The 16718-nt window shown below is 42.3% G+C and overlaps 1 protein-coding gene across 1 annotated transcript in view; it reads left to right on the forward strand.

Annotated features, from left to right (window-relative positions):
- Window positions 1–4985: 4985 nt before the first annotated feature.
- The window catches only part of LOC109423438 (ankyrin-3), a 234757-nt gene continuing 223024 nt past the window's right edge, over window positions 4986–16718 (forward strand). The window contains exon 1 of the mRNA XM_062858790.1: window positions 4986–5233. The gene's annotated coding sequence lies outside the window, so the exon portion shown is untranslated. The remainder of the gene's footprint in view (window positions 5234–16718) is intronic.

Here is a 16718-nt window from a genome sequence, read left to right on the forward strand (position 1 = left end):
GTTAACGTGAACCATTTTTACATTACCGTCAACGTTAATTAAATAAGTTAAAGGACTGAGCTTTTGCAAAACGACCGCGGGTATCCAACGAACGATTTCTTTAAAATGATTCCGATAGAATACCTTTTCACCGGCAGTAAACGTTTTCGTCGAATGCACCGCATGATTCGAACTAGTTGACGGTACGCATTTAGTAGAAACCACGTTTTTAGGGTAAACGCTTTCGATTTCAACCTTTCGTGGGTTAACGAGATTTACTAGCGTTCGCGACGTATACGAATAAAGCATGGACGACGGTGTACGATTCGTAACCGTGCATGGAGTATTACGATACGAAATTAAAAACCGATTGATTTTACGCGATAATGATAACGGTTTGCATTTTTCATCGAGCAAGTATTTCTTCAGGCAATCTTTAACGGTTCGTACGCCTCTCTCGGCCAACCCGTTCGATTGTGGGTGATATGGGGGTGATTTTGAAACCTTAGCCCCATTCACGCTAAGAAACGTTTCGAATAACTCTGAATTGAAGGGAGGACCATTGTCACTGACCACTTCTTCAGCAATTCCAAAGTATGCAAAAAACGACTCAACTTGTTCGATGACTTGAAGGCTATTACTGGACTTAAGCAGACGAATGTCAATATACTTAGAAAAAGCATCGACAATGATAAGGGCCACATTACTCTCAAAATGGAACAGGTCTAAGTGAATCCTTTGAAGAGGTCGTTCACACTTTGACCAGGACGAATCTACGTTTTCACGAGGGACTGACTGTCGTTGTTGGCAAACAACGCATTGCTGGACCACATTGTTGAGGTCTTTGTCCAAGTGCTTCCACCAAACGTAGCTACGACCCAACATTTTCATCCTAACGATTCCGTCGTGATTAGAATGAAGTTGCCGAATGACTGCAGACTTCAAACTTTCGGGTATTACAACTCTGTCATCGAAATAAAGCACACCATCATCTATTCCAAAATGTGATTTAAGAGTAGAATACGGTTTCAAACAAGGTTCTACTTGGTTCGGCCAACCATGTTGGACGAATTTGTAGATTTTTGATAGAAGTTCATCTGACTTCTGATGGGAACGGACAAGATCGAGGTTCACAATGCTAGGAGCATTTGCAAGACATTTTATACCGAGACTGACATGCTTAATGCCATTATTCTCGGGTAATGGTAAACGGGATAAGGCATCGGCATGGTTAATGAGTTTACCAGGACGGTGCTCGATGACGTATTGATAACCTGCTACCTGTAGAGCCCAACGCTGTAATCTGGCCACAGCGATAGCTGAGGTACCTTTAGACGGATTGAATATCTCCTTTATAGCAGTGTTATCGGTCACCAACGTAAATTTAGCTCCGTATAGGTATTTGTGGAACTTGGCGATTCCAAACACGACCGCCAAAGCTTCCTTGTGCACCTGGGCGTAATTTGCCTGAGCAGGTGTGAGGGTGGAGGAAGCAAAACATACAGGTTTTTCTACGTTATTCATCAAATGTGAAAGGACGGCCCCGACACCATATGAACTGGCATCGACAGCTAAGATGATTGGCTTCAAAGGGTCAAATGGTTCAAGCAAGTTGTTCTCTAAGAGAAGACACTTGGTTTTCTCGAAGGCATCTTGACAATTTGAAGTCCAAACGAAACGACAATTTTTTGTTAACAAGTCGTATAGGGGACGTAATTCAATCGACAGATTGGGTAGAAATCGGTGATAATAATTAAGTAAACCCAGGTAAGACTGCAATTGAGCAACGTTACTGGGTGCGGGGGCGTTGAGTATTGCCCTGACTTTCAATTCGCTGGGGCGAATACCATCGCTTGTGATAGTAAAGCCGACATAGTCTATACTATTTTCGAAAAACCGTGATTTGGCCAGGTTGATTTTGACGTTGTGATCGTTGAGCTTTTGTAGCACTTAGAAAAGGTTCCTTCGGCAGTCGTCTATGGACGATCCACCTACTATTATATCATCCAGGTAAGCAATTCCTGGTGTATCATCTAAAATCTGGTCGATGATCGACTGAAATATCGCGGGGGCGGATGTAATACCGAATGGCATCCTGGTGAAACTGAACAATCCGCGATGAGTATTGATTGTACAAATCAAACGAGACGTTTCTGACAGCGAAACCTGCAAATATGCACCTGAAAGATCCATTTTGCAAAAGACCTTCCAGTTGGCTACTTTGGCCAAAATATCATCCACTCTTGGAAGAGGGTAATGATCAGCGGTAACATAACGATTGAGAGTGGCTTTGCCATCGAGGCAAATGCGCACTGTGCCATCTTTCTTTGGGACGCTCACTATTGGACTAGCCCATGGAGAAGTTTTCACTGGAACCAGAATTCCTTCTGAGACCAACTTCTCTAGTCCACTTTCGACTTTATCGCGAAGCAAATAGGGTACCGAATACGCTTTATGAAACACCGGCGTCGCGTTGGGTTTTAAAACGATTTCCGCGGAAAAACCGGTAATTGTATCCTTCGCGGTTTCGGACACGATTTTAGGGAATTTCGTCCTTAACTCCGATTCAAATGACGGTTGTAGGCTACTTACGGACTTCTCGGAAAAGATCCTCCTCCACTCCGGATAGATGAGATCCAAGCCATCACGGCCCAGAAGCGGGTTCATCTCGCGGTCCGTGGGAATCACTATCAGGCTCAGCCGGCCGGATACTCCCGATGGGGCGACAACGTGGAGGGTGACGCTGCCTTTCGGACGAATGGTTTGACCTGAAACGGAAATATACTCTTGAGAAGTAGGAACTAGTGGACAATTTGAAAAACGATTCTGGTAAGTTTCCGCCGAGATGACGCTTCGGCAGGCTCCACAGTCGGCTTCAAATTCGAGACGTTGACCTTCGCACACCAGGGGTACGAATTCCGGTTGGTTTAGACGGTTCAAGGCGCTTGGACGGGCCTCTTTATCGCCGGAAGGGCGATTTTTCCGGACATTTGACTTTTCACCGGTACGATGGTCGACGCTTGACACTGGTACCGATGCTTTCGGGATCTCGAATAGATTCAGTCGCAGGACCTCCAATGCTTCTGACAATTCCGCTACTCGATTAGTTCCTCTGGCCTTCTTATGCTGATTTTGACTCGATGACGACTTCTTGGACTGACAAACTTTCGATGTGTGACCCTGTTTGCCACACGCGTAACACGTCCAACTTTGGGCAGGACACGTGGCTGGGTCATGCTGCCGACTGCAGCGAAAACACGACTTCCATGACTTCTGGTTCGATGACGTTTTCGTGTGGTCACTAAACTGTTTGCCTCGCTTGGGTTGCTGTTTTCTGCTATGCTGCTGGACTGCTGCGATTCTCGACGACGACGACACTGGATTTGACATCTCCTGATTTTGACTGAGTGCTGCCTCCCAGCTTCTCGCAAGAGAGCAAGCACTGTCGAACGTCAGCTGAGCTTCCGTGAGCAACCGTTTTCGTAGACTTTGGTCATAAATCCCTGCAACAAACTGGTCACGGAGGGCGTCCGGTAGAAAATCTCCGTATTTGCAGGACTGCGACGTTGCTTTCAAGCTGATTATAAAATCGGTGATGGACTGGGACGAATGTTGCTCGCACTTCCGAAATTTATATCTTTCGGCGACCACGTTGGTTGTAGGTGCGAGATGCTGTTTCAGCAAATCTACCAGGACTTGGTAGGACTTCTTGCGGGAGTCTTCTGGTGCACACAGCCTCACAGAGACGGTGTAGAGACTGGGACCAGCAACAGTGATTAACACCGGGACTTTCTTGTCGTCCGGAGTATCATTCACGAGGAAGAACATCTCTAGACGATTGATGTACTCCACAAAATTCTCCCCGACCACAAACGGCTCTATCTGACCGAACATGCCAGCTCTAATGACTGGAGCGGCGGCTGCAGCATTTCCTTCCATCTTCACTGCTTTCGACGTTGTTCCACTTGCACTGTCACCTTCCTCGTCACTGTTCGACATTTGAGGTTAGGTTCCTAACACGTGCTCTACCGACGGCGCAACACAATACACTACGCGAGACTATTCACTACCGCACTACTACCGTTTTACCTCGTCGCCAAGTTGCTATGGCTTCGGAGAAGCAATAATTGCACGCGGACACAATTAGTTAAACTATTCACTTTATTTATTATAATTAGTTACACTAGTATTAGGAGCCAATTTCGGGTCGACTGATCGGTCCAACCGTCGGATGGTGAAAGAGACCGACTTCCGTTAGCGTACATCCAAGAAGCCTATTGCTATAAAATAGTCATTTTTGGTACTTCATGGTTGGTACCATTATTATAGTAATCGAGGGATACTACATTCAGAACGCGAGATATCCCGCAACTACTGGCAAATGTAGTGCCATCCCACATGTCCGACATGGTGTAGTAAATTCCCGGTGGCCAATGCTCCCGGAACCATTGTTTCAACATATCAACACATTCTTGACGAAATTATCTTTCAAATAAGACATTGGTCATTTGAGTTGGTAAAAAAACATCATTCTATAAGAGTTTGAATTTCTGGGTCATAATGACCCCAATGCACGACAAAGGCTAAACATAATGAGTCAGTCCGCGTTTCACCTCAAAAAAGGCGCATACCACCCCACGTCCCCCTAGATCGGTCGGGATAGATGCAAAGGACGTGATGAGTCGAATCGCCACGCCGCCGCGCCGTTCGCCTTGGAAGCGACTTATTTGACCGAACCGAACGCGTGCGTCCAAATATTTCCATTCCGGCCGTTACGACGACGCGACGTTGGATGTGTTGGATTGGATTGGGGTACGCAGGCAGGAAGCTATGCCTAATCTGAAAATTCAATTTCTAGCTCGACTGATGTTTCAATTTATAGGCGCGCGATATAACGGAGAGGAAGAAGAGCAACCATAATGTGCTAATGTGTCGAAGTGATTGGAACGCTTTTCGTGAAGAGGAAAATCAAGAGGAAAATAATTACATCGCCGACAACTAGGAGAGGAAGAAGCTGCGAGAGACGGGGGGAAGGAAAGTGAATTCGATGAAGATCGGTTCCTGTTGCTGCTAGTGCATTCTGATGCGGAGTGTGTGAAGATTCGAAAGTCTATTTAGAATTAGGTTATGCGTATTCAAATTGTTTAGTGTAGAACTTAATGTGCTAGGATTTATAGTGTTGTTTGTTGAAGCGTTTAGGATAGTGCGTAAGCTGCGAAGCTGAATAGACGAAATAGTGCGAGGCGCAGTTTTGGTGAGTATCTTTTATGTGTATCTAATTGCGTATTTCTGAATAATGGGTTAGATTTATGGTCCAAAGTATTTTTAGGTTCTAATTACTGTTTATAAATAAAAAATAATAATACCTAAAGTTTTTTTTAGAGATATTCGCGACAAATACAGAATGTTTGCAGTGTTGTTACGCAGCATTCTGGTTATTCATCATTGAAAAGGATAATAGACTGAAAAATGGCATCTTGCCCTATATTACTTAAGATAGTTTTTAGAACTCTTGGAAATACCCCATAAATCTAAAAAGTTAAAATCAGCACACCGTATTGTCGTTATAAAGATGTTATCCGTACTAAGTGAACATACAAAACCCATCACGAAAATTATGAAATGGTATGCAGCACGCATCGATTTCTCGGTTCTACATTTTAGCTTAGCATGGCAAATGCCACCAAAGGCACTCAACGGGAACGAGGAAAAAAAAGTCTGCCTATCCCATATCAACGCTAAAACCTTAATTTTCTAGCTGGCTGAATTACGCTGCACACCTGTGTATATCGGTGGGATTTAGCTTGCTCGCAACAACGATCGAGGAGGACCGGATGCCACATACGTAGAGGTAAAGGTACACACAAGAGCTTTTTCACTCACTCTCGACACGAATCCATCCCGCGTGATGATGGCGATGGAACCTTATGGGGCTCTCCAGGAAAAGGACCGGTGCGGTATCCCTTCGCCGTATCCGAGTGAAATCCCTGGTCGAGTCAGCAGGAAAAAAATCCTGAAATGAACAGGTACCACTGACTGGAAAGCTTTGTTGTGCAGTCAACCGCCATCAAGGTAGAGATTTATTTTCCGCTTTGCATGCTTTGCCGTCATCATCGTCATCCATGTCGTCGTCCTTGTTGCGGTTGTCACAAGTCTGCGCCGCAACGCACCACCATCCACCACCACTGCTGCCCGTAACCGAGTGGCGGCTGTTTGAGTAGCAACAATATCCGTAATACCAAGTAATATAATTACACGGAATTTCCGGCGTGGTCGCGAATAAAGCGCGGGTCATTTAGAAATCAGACAAACTTTTATAACTGTCGATTTTAATTACCATTTATCTTTCCATCTTTTCTATGCATCCTACACGGAGAAACTGAAAAACTCAAAATTAGGTACTTTTAAACTCAATTTTGAGTTCTTTTTCATCTCCCTTTTCATGCGCTCTTTCTGTTGTTGTCAGAGAGTGAAGAGAGAAACAGCCCAACTTTTGCAGTTCCGTGCGTCAAGCCAAAACTGAGTTTCTAGCACAGTACTCAAATTTGAGTGAATACAACCTAGTCAACATTTCGGTTGAGTGGAAAAAACTTAAAATTAGGTATTTTTTTCACATGGAAGCAAGCGGGAACAACCCAACAAAAACATCGATTCCATCAACTCAAAATTGGCTTGACGCACGCAACCCCGAAGTTGGGTGGAAAGAACTCACTTTTGGGTAGTTTCGTCTCTCCGTGTAGGTCACACGTTTTCTCTAGTGACAAACTTCCAGAATTCTCAATAAATTTTCTTCGAAGATATTTATGATGGAATTTCTGAAGAGTTCCTGTTCAAATTTCTGGATACTAACTTACTATTTATTGTGCTATAATCATTATTATTATTATTACGAATCAGCCTAATACGTTTCGTCAGAAAACCGTCACACAAGATTATCTGGCATAACTTGTTTCAATAATAGATCTGCAAGTTGTTCCCCCAAAATTATCTAGGATTTATCGCATGTGGCACCTGATGTGCCTCCTTAATCTAGCTGAAGTGAGAAGGACAACAGTTCCTAGGTACTACCAGCTGAACATACAGCTCTTTTTTTTCTGTCTAAGCAATGGGAGGACAGGGTATGTTTTGCTCAACATACACCTGAACAGAGAGGTCCTGGGGACCATCTCCTACAGGCGAAGTAGAAGACAGGATGACACTCAACAAACATAGCACATTCTTACTGACAAACCTTACGTCAATTCGGAACCTCGGTTGCTCATTACCCATCTAAGCAGCTTCATTTTAAAGTAAGTTTGGAACTTAAAAGTTCACATAAGAAGGTAGCCAAATAGCCTTCTGAGCAGCTTTTGACAGAACTTTGACAAAATTCATGCAAAAACAAAAATGTATTTTTCAGAATCACAACCTTGTTGGTGTTGGTGTGCTTCCGATCATTATATTTTATCCTCCTGCGTGATAGCCTGCTGACTTACCGCTGCACTGCTGAAGACACTCGACAAAGTCAAACTAACTTCACTACTGTACAAGTGCAGAAATAGTTGCCGACTGAAAATCGATTTAAGTCAGACTGCTCACTCAATCGTAGTTATAGTACTGAGGTAGAGCGCAGGGCTCTCACGGTTCGAATCCGGTCAGCGGCATTTATTAATTTACTTTTATATTAATTAATTATTAATTAATTAATTAATTGCTTATAAATTAATAAAATTAATAAATTAAATTAAAACCTTATATTAATCGATTGCATAAATTTAAATTTGTATTCTATTCGTGTATGCTTTAACAGTTGTTTTCTGCCGAAAAATGACATTTAATCTTTATTGAAACACAATGCTACTGAACTGAACTTCTATGAACTTAAAAGTTCTGATAAAATCCAGAGTAGAATGTTGAGCAGCTTTCAAGCTGCTTAAGAGGCTAACAATGAGCCTTGCCGGAACTTGTGTTCGAAGTTATAACAAAAGCTTATCGTTAGCCAGCTTCCCGAGTGGTCTTCACCACACACTTAAAAATTCTGAAATTTTCATGTGACGTAAACCATCAACGTACTTAAACATTTCATGACTGAATGGCAAATATGACTCAATTTTACATCTATCCTGTAAGTTCGAGTTGGTTGCACAAGATGTCAACAACCTGTCTGACCTGGTTTGTAAAAACAGTTTCACATATATCGTATTACTCTCAACTCGGTGACATAGTCGAGAGGTATACTCCGTGCCTCTCAATCGGCGGACCAGTGCTCAAATCCAGTTAAATATTTTACATTGATATATTTTATCTATCGATTCAATTTTAGCGATTGCTAGACGCTCAGAAGAAACAAGGTGGAATCCAGTTTTCTTTTGGAGGTGTCCTCGAAGACGTAAATTTACATGTTTTGACCTGTCTTTGAAGACGCTCATATATGTCAGTCGCGCTCGCTGCATCCGTCGCCTAGCCCATAGGCAGGCGCAGCGCAGTGGATCACCTAGTACATCAAAACTGATCAAAAATATTTTGACGTATTTTCGCAACCCAAATTAGTAATGAAACGTATTTGATAAGTCAAGACCAACAATTGAAAAGGCCGCATCAACATTTTGTAAACAAACATGTTTCTGTCGATTTGAGGCCTTTTGAGCTCCACCCACACACCTCACCACCACTAACAGAAAGCGCAAACATCAAGCTTTCTGTTAATGCGTGGGTGGATCCCAGAAGGCCCTAAGTCGACAGAAACGTGTTTGTTTACGCAATATTGTTGCGGCCTTTTCAATTGTTAGTCTTGAAGTAAAAAGAAAATCGCGTTAAGTACTGTTCCTTTGAATTCCACTAAGAATTTGCATCCTTTGACAGATACGTATTTCGACCTCAACTGTAAAGTCGTCTTCAAGTCGGATGAAGTACAAGACAGTACTTAACGCGGTTTTCTTTTTACTTACAGATATTCCCCTAACAAGCCCAGGTTAATCATCATAGTATTTGATAGTTTTCAATGAATTTTATAACAATAAATTCATCTAGCAGTGGGAAACAACCAATCTAACCGATTTCAACAAGATTTTTTTTAATAATACAACCATTCCATAGCCGGGGCCCGTGGCGTAGTGGCTACACGTTCGCATCACAAGCGGATGGTCATGGGTTCGATCCCAGCCCCAGCACTTCGTCAGTTGCTCTTCCCCCCGAGAGCGGCTGGCACTTGACCCTCTTCTGAGCTCTCATAGCTCAAACGGACCCGGATAATTGGATATCGGCGAGCGGCTACCCCTTAATGGACGACCCCCAATCGTACACTCAGCCAAATAACCTTCAGATTTCCATAAGGCCAAACTTATGAAACGGCCTTTAAATAATTCATAATGATTCGGATGAATTTTAAAGGTCACGCTATGACGTAAAATCGTCTCACAGCTTGGCTTTTATTCATGTTTAGCAACATGGTATTCTCAAGCGTCGGTAGCCGTGTGGATAAAACACGGGCCCGGTGATCCCGACGTTCATGGATCGAATCCAGTAAAAATCAAGATTTTTCAAAACTAAAATTTTTCAAAAAATCACAGCGTTTGAACCAGTTGGCCGATTTTTAACTTCTTTTTTTTTTTACTTGAAAGCTGTTGAATTCTAGTTTCCAACAAAAATACGTTGAGAGGGCCAAACAGTGTTTATATGCAAATAATATCATATAATAATATAATTACCATGATTTTTTCAAAGTGTTGCAACTTTTGGAACCGGAAACATCCGGAAGGTTTTCTTTCTGCATTTGCAAGAGGAACAATAGTGTTATCATACACTGAAAGAAGATTTCCCGGAACAGCCGGAAAATCAGCTTATTTCAATTTGGTTGTACGGTAAAGGATTCCATCAAATATTTTTTTTATTATTTTCCATACATTGTATGGAAAACTTAACGTCAATTTGTTTGGGTTTCAAATAAACAGAATAACAACATTAACCTTCTTTAACAAACTGCATCGTTGAATTTATTGATAATCGCGCTGTGAGTCATATCAAAGAAACCGGCAAAAATTCAGCTTCATTAAACCTCTTCTGATAAGCGTAAACAAAACATTTGAACACTGCTTAGCTGTTTAACGATTGCATGAAAACTACACTTGGCCAAAACACAACGGAAAACCCAATTCATTCATTTTGAGTTTTTCCACTCATGAGCAGGTTTCGTCGTCCATGACGGGCTTGGTGGTCTAAGTGGCTACCCCTTCTGATTCGTATGCAGAAGGTCATGGGTTCAATCCCTGGCCCGTCCCTTTCATCCTACTTTGTATCTTTCTATCCACTTTCTCTGTCTCTTCTCTACATATACAACTCATGTATATTCATATGTTCATAGCCATCGCTAGAACCAGAAACGAATTGAAAAAAAGTCGTTTCCCTCCCTTCCAACTTCCACTCACAGCACAGTGTATATAGCGCCTAAAAGATATGCGTGCTGTGCCGCTTGACCTTATTCACCTTATTCACGGACCTTATTCACCCATCACCTTACGAACACTATAAATAATCCCTATCCATGGATCGCATCACCGACCCAACGGTGATTCCCAGATCTCCCATCCTTTCCGTCTAACAAATACCCCAGTCCGTTCTGGTTGTGGGGATGCAGAGGTGATCTCGGTCTTTGGTAGCAACAACCAGCACACTCTAACATTCCTTTCCCTTCCCAACTGACTATAAGGACGTGGCCGGCGCCGTTATTGATCCAAAGAGCTGCTAAAATTGCACTTTGAGAATAAGTGGAGTGCCCCAGCTCTTATTCATTTGGATCTCAGTGCAATTGGTACCAGCTCAGATCAATCACGGAGGAGCAACCATTGACATGTATAGTCAGATTTGATCGTTTTTGATTGTTATGATCAGGTTTCGTCGTCCAATTACGCCGCCATTTTTCTGGACCCATCCGCGCGCGACCCAATTGCCGTTGCCGGCGGGTACTCGGTATGGGTCCGCTATGATGACATATCCGTGACGATATCCGTCCTCCACCCAGAAACCGCCTGAAAAAGCAGTTGCTGAGCCGCCCCACAGTGGTTCTGGTTCAGCTGCATTACCTGCACTGTGATTTGTTCACTGCGGCTTTCTTGAAGGCCGGGGCACCTTGGACCACCTGTAGGATGCCTTTTGTTCACGGATTTCTCGGTACAAATCAGATAAATGGGTGAATTCGTGCAGCCTTGTGATTTATATCCTTATGGCCAGCGCCGCATCTCCTGCCTCCTCAATCTAGCTGAAGTTAGAAGGACAACAGTTCCTAGGCTGTACTACGATTTAACTCAGTAGATCAACGTCACGATAGCAACGTTATCAGGATGTTCTCCCAAATAAGAATTCCTTTAGGGATTTTTCCGCGAATTTCTTCAGGGATTCCTCCAGGGCTTCCTCCAGAAATTCCTCCAAGGTTTCCTCCAGAAATTACTCTAGGACTTTCTCAAGTAATTTCTTCAGAAATTTATCCAGGTATTTCTCTTAGAATTCCTCCTAGGGCTGCCTTCAGGAATTTCTCCAAGCATTCATACAGGGATTTTTTCCTCCCATGTTGGGGAAATTAAGCTACTGCGTTCATACAGGGGTTTCTTCAGGTGTTGCTTCAGAAACTTCTCCAGGGATTTCTCCAGGAATATATTTAGGGATTTCTCTAAGATTCCTTCAGGGGTTTCTCTCGTAATTCCTCCTAGGATTGCGCCTGGAATTTGTGCAGAAGTTCTTTCAGGCATTCCTCTAGGATTTCCTCTAGGAATTACTTCAGAGATTCCTCCAGGATATCCTCTAGTGATTTCTCTAAGAATTCTTCCAGCGATTCCCCCAGGAGTTCGTCCAGATATTCCTCCAGGCTTTTCTTCCAAAATTCCTCTAGGAATTTCTCCACGAATTCTTCAACCGAATTCTTCAGAGATATATACAGGGATTGCCCCTAGGATTCATCTATAAATTCCTCCGGAAATTCCAGCAAGGATTCCTCCTAGAATCTCTCAAGGGATTTCTTCAGAAAGTTCATCAGGGATTCCTCCAGAAATTCCTCCAGGGATTCCTCCAAGAACGCTTTTGGGGATATCACTAATAATTCCTCCAAGCATTTCTCTAGGGTGTCATCCAGGAATTCCTCCAGGGATTCCACCAGGAATTTGTCCAGAAGTTCCTTAAGTAATTTCTTCAGAAATTTATCCAAGTATTTCTCTCAGAATTCCTCTGGGGGTGCACTCAAAAATTTCTCCAAGAATTCGTACACAGATTTCTCCAGGTATTGCTTCAAAAACTCCTTCAGGGATTTCTTCAGGGATTTCTTTAGGGATTTGTTTAAGGATTTCTCTAAGAATTCTTCTAGGGGTGTCTCTCAGAAATCCTTCTAGGATTGCGCCAAGAATTTGTGCAGAAGTTCTTCTAGGAATTCCGCCCCTGCGTAGAGTGTGGCCGTCCCACCTTTACTTTCGCCTCCGAATTTCTGTCGCTATCGGCTTTTTGATTACATCGACGATGGAGATCCAATTGTGAGGCCACCATGCACGAAAGGCAGGCATTGATGAACTGATGTTTTGTGGGTTCTTAGTCTTGACAAATCCGCGCGAGCCAAATTTGAATTCGCGCCAAATCCGCGCGATACTGGAAATAAATTCGCGAGAGCGTACCTTTTCTTTCTTCGCGTTATTGAAGAAATGCATTAAATCCATAAAACTGGGATTGACTAGTTGAGTGCTGGATAAAGAATACACTTTTGATTCGTAAATCAACGCAACTCATGCTTTCTGAAAGTGAGTTTGAAGACATTTCGACAAAACTTTGTTTTTTTTTCCAAAAGCCTTTCCTAAAGATCCATTGGGCGATTATTGAAAAGAATTTTCAAGACAAAATCTCAGGAGAAACTTCTCAAGAACTAGGTAGTATAAGGGCTGTTCAATTTATAAAACGGGCAACTTGCTTGTGCGATATCTTTTTTATTTTTCAATAAAATCATTATCAGTTTTTTGCATAACTTTCTATAGCTATTCTCAAATGTAGAAAAAATATAACAATAAACAAAATATTCTTTATTGTGTAACTGAAGCGGTTTTCGTAAAACATCAATAAAAACCCTTTTTTCAAAATTCGACATAACTTTCCACAAACTAAACATGCATATTTTCATGAAGTTTTTAATGTATAGGAATCTGGTACTATTCTACTAAAGGTAAAGCTGAATAGTTCCAACATTAGGTTGCATGGTTATTTGGAAGAACCTTCAAAGAACGAAACTGTTTTGATTACTCTGCCTGTAATGGCACACAGTTACCAAACCAACAATACTATTAGGAAGCAGTTTCCCGCATTTGAAACCACATTATTCCTACTTTCGACTGGATGTATAAAAAAAAAGTTTATTAAATATGTTCATGCCCTTTTTGCTTTACATACAATCTTACTTGAGACTTTAATATTTAAACAACTAATTTTCCAATTGAGTTTAAACTGAATGTTTATTACTGAAGCTGCTGCAGCATGGCACATACTTTTCTGATATTGAATACCATATGTGAATAGTAATTTTATATACATTTTCACTTTTCAGCAATCGTAAAATTCACCTCATTTAACATCTGGCCGATTTTCTATGAAATAAAACTATTTTTATTCGATTAAAAAACCATTACTATAATGAAAGATGATGTACTGGACAACGAAGGGTGGTTACATTTGAACTATGGATTTTCTTATTATAGCCTTGTAAAGTTGTCCGTTTTATAAACTTAACAGTCCTTATTTATGGGAAAAATATTTAAAAAACTGGAGAAACTTTAAAAGAAACTAAAAAAAGCTTTGAAATAAACAGAATGGAACTTTCTTGGCTTTCTTTAAGTATTGCTAAATATTTTTGGAGACTGTAACCCGATACAAATGTTTTGAAAGAATTTTTGAAACCAGTATGAATTTGAGAAGGATACTCATGAAAAATTCTCATAAGATCACTTCGAACATTTTTTGAGTAATGCCTTAGTAGTTCCTGAATGAATCGTCAGTGAGGAATTTTCCTAGGAGAATACCTAGCAAAACCTGAGAAAACGTCCCTTAAAATGAGTAACGACTGGAAACATCCTAAAAGGACAATGTTGACAATTTTCAAGATTTACTTGCAGGAGTCCTTTGAAATCCCAACAGGGTTTTTCTGGATTTTTTGGGAGTTTCTTCAAGAATTCCTGCAGTAATATATCCAGGAATGCCTGCAGAGATCCCTAAAGTTTTTACTAGCAGTTTCCTCTAGGATTCCTCTCAAAAGATGTTTTCCCGAAATAATCTAGGGATTTATCTAGAAATCTCTTTTCAAAATATATAGCAGGTGCCTTTCAAAATTGTACCAGTAATTCGGGCAGATTGCTATTACCCTTTCGGCTAATATCGGATATCTTTTGGATAGTACATCCAAAGGAACACCACTACCGGCGGCGGACGATACGTTACGTCTGGGACGAATGTGGACTATGCAGTGGGTTCATACTTACGATAAAACGGAACATAGTTAATTCCCAGAAGAAGGCGCAATATAGCGATCGAAACGTCGGATGAAAGCTTAAGAATCCGTTTTTGAGTTATTTCTCCAAAGACTGAACACCATACCTCCCAACATAATCACCAACAGTCGAAATTCGAAGGAATTCCTAGAAACAAATTTGATTTTTTTGAGAAATTTGAACTTGAGAGAACTCGAAAGTCGAATAAAGATGCACATCATACCCACAATGGAAATATTGGAGGAATCGTTGCACAATTTCTTCAGAGAAATATTTTGAAGAGTTGATGAAACCTCGTAAACAATTGTCGTAAACCGAAACGAAAACTTGCTCCAAATTCTTCACTAGTAGGATGTTGTGGTCACGAACGTACGCTACGCTATCGTGGTACGGAGGGTTAAACAAATATTTTCATTTCATAATTTTTGATTCAAGTGTCGATAAACTTTTGTCTTCGCGGGTTCTGCTGCTGCTGCAGTTTCCATGAGTTTCTTATGGTCGTGCTTGGCTGCCGTCAAAAACTTTCGAAGTCTCATCAGGGCATGCTTGAGGTCCTTGGTGATGTTAGACGTCGAGGACGTAAAGTCTATGATGGATAAGGTCCGCCACACCAGAGCCCGATTAACGTGATAAGGGACAAAATAGTGTTGGAAGTTAGGTAGCGTAGAACGCTCGGGTAGCGTCGAACCTTCAGGTACGTGAACGGCGGCAGTATTGTTGGTAGGTAGAATTGTTTGAGAGATGTCGTAGGTATATTGCTATAGAAGAATGTTGAATTGTATATACCTGAATGGAATAAAGAGTGTGGCGGTTGCTGATTGAGTTATCAGTCGGCAGCCGTCTAGTTTGATGGAAGGTGTCTAGCGTTTTATTTTCATTGTAATTTAGAAACAGGCATCGACGGAGGCCTCGCTATGGCCTGCGTGGCCATGGTGGACTAGCTTCCAATAGGTTCTGGGCCCAGGAACGTGTTCCACAGCACGTATCGACCGGGAGAAGGATCGGCCGCATAAGTCGCGGAGTCGCAGCACGGGATCCTTGGGCGGATGGATTGGCTGCAACGGAGGACAGGATCCATGGGAATGTTTGCGATACGGGTCAACCGGATGACTGCTGGCTGGTCACCGGACGGAGCTCGAGGGTCGTTGTGAGTTGGATCAGATGCAGCTCGGTGGTCGCACCTGGGCGAAGAGGTTGGCGACAGGAGGAGTGATCCGGAAGACAACATGAAGGTGGAGCTCGGAGATGTACCTGGTCGGAGCTCGAAACTGGTGCAAGCGTTGGGCCGCTTGCCAAGCGTTGGAGTGAGGAAGAGCTTCGAGCCAGGAGGAGGTGATCGTGTTTCGAAGGTTGCGACGCTAAGGAGGAGTGTTGGAAGTTAGGTAGCGTAGAACGCTCGGGTAGCGTCGAACCTTCAGGTACGTGAACGGCGGCAGTATTGTTGGTAGGTAGAATTGTTTGAGAGATGTCGTAGGTATATTGCTATAGAAGAATGTTGAATTGTATATACCTGAATGGAATAAAGAGTGTGGCGGTTGCTGATTGAGTTATCAGTCGGCAGCCGTCTAGTTTGATGGAAGGTGTCTAGCGTTTTATTTTCATTGTAATTTAGAAACAGGCATCGACGGAGCTAGCCTCGCTATGGCCTGCGTGGCCATGGTGGACTAGCTTCCAATAAATAGTAGGGGGGGAAGGGGGTTGGTTTGTTTTGCTTAGGTACCCCACAAACTCCGTTAACGACCAAGCATCTTTTTCACCCACTCATTCCTCGATACGGGTCGCCTGACACATTGAATAGGGCACTGCACTGTTCTGAATTTGTATGGGATTTTGACGTTTCTTGGCCTTGTTGTTCACAAAGTTTCTGTAAGTGTGAAAGAGAAGGAGAGAATTTCATGCACTGCCCTATTTTTAGTAGTCCTAGCAATTACGCGGCTGACTCGCCGAAGAAGGGGTCGTCTACAAGCCCCTGAACTACCGTCCTTGCTCCTGCTGCCCCAAGCACACTACATTTAGCTTGCGGACTCTGTAATCGACTGACACGTGGAAGCATGATATAGGAACTTGTGAGGACCAATACTCGACTCATCTTTTTGTAGCCAATATGTTATCCACTGTGATGCAATTTTTGAGAATGTCTGGTAAAATTCTTGTGAATTTTATAATTAGCTACTACCAATCTATATACCATTCTCAATCCTGGTAGTATTCCCCACGAAATGCTCGATGAGTATTGCATTTAGTAGATCTCAAGCA

The sequence above is a fragment of the Aedes albopictus genome, chromosome 3 (genome assembly GCF_035046485.1).
Source record: "Aedes albopictus strain Foshan chromosome 3, AalbF5, whole genome shotgun sequence".
In the NCBI taxonomy this organism is placed as follows: domain Eukaryota; kingdom Metazoa; phylum Arthropoda; class Insecta; order Diptera; family Culicidae; genus Aedes; species Aedes albopictus.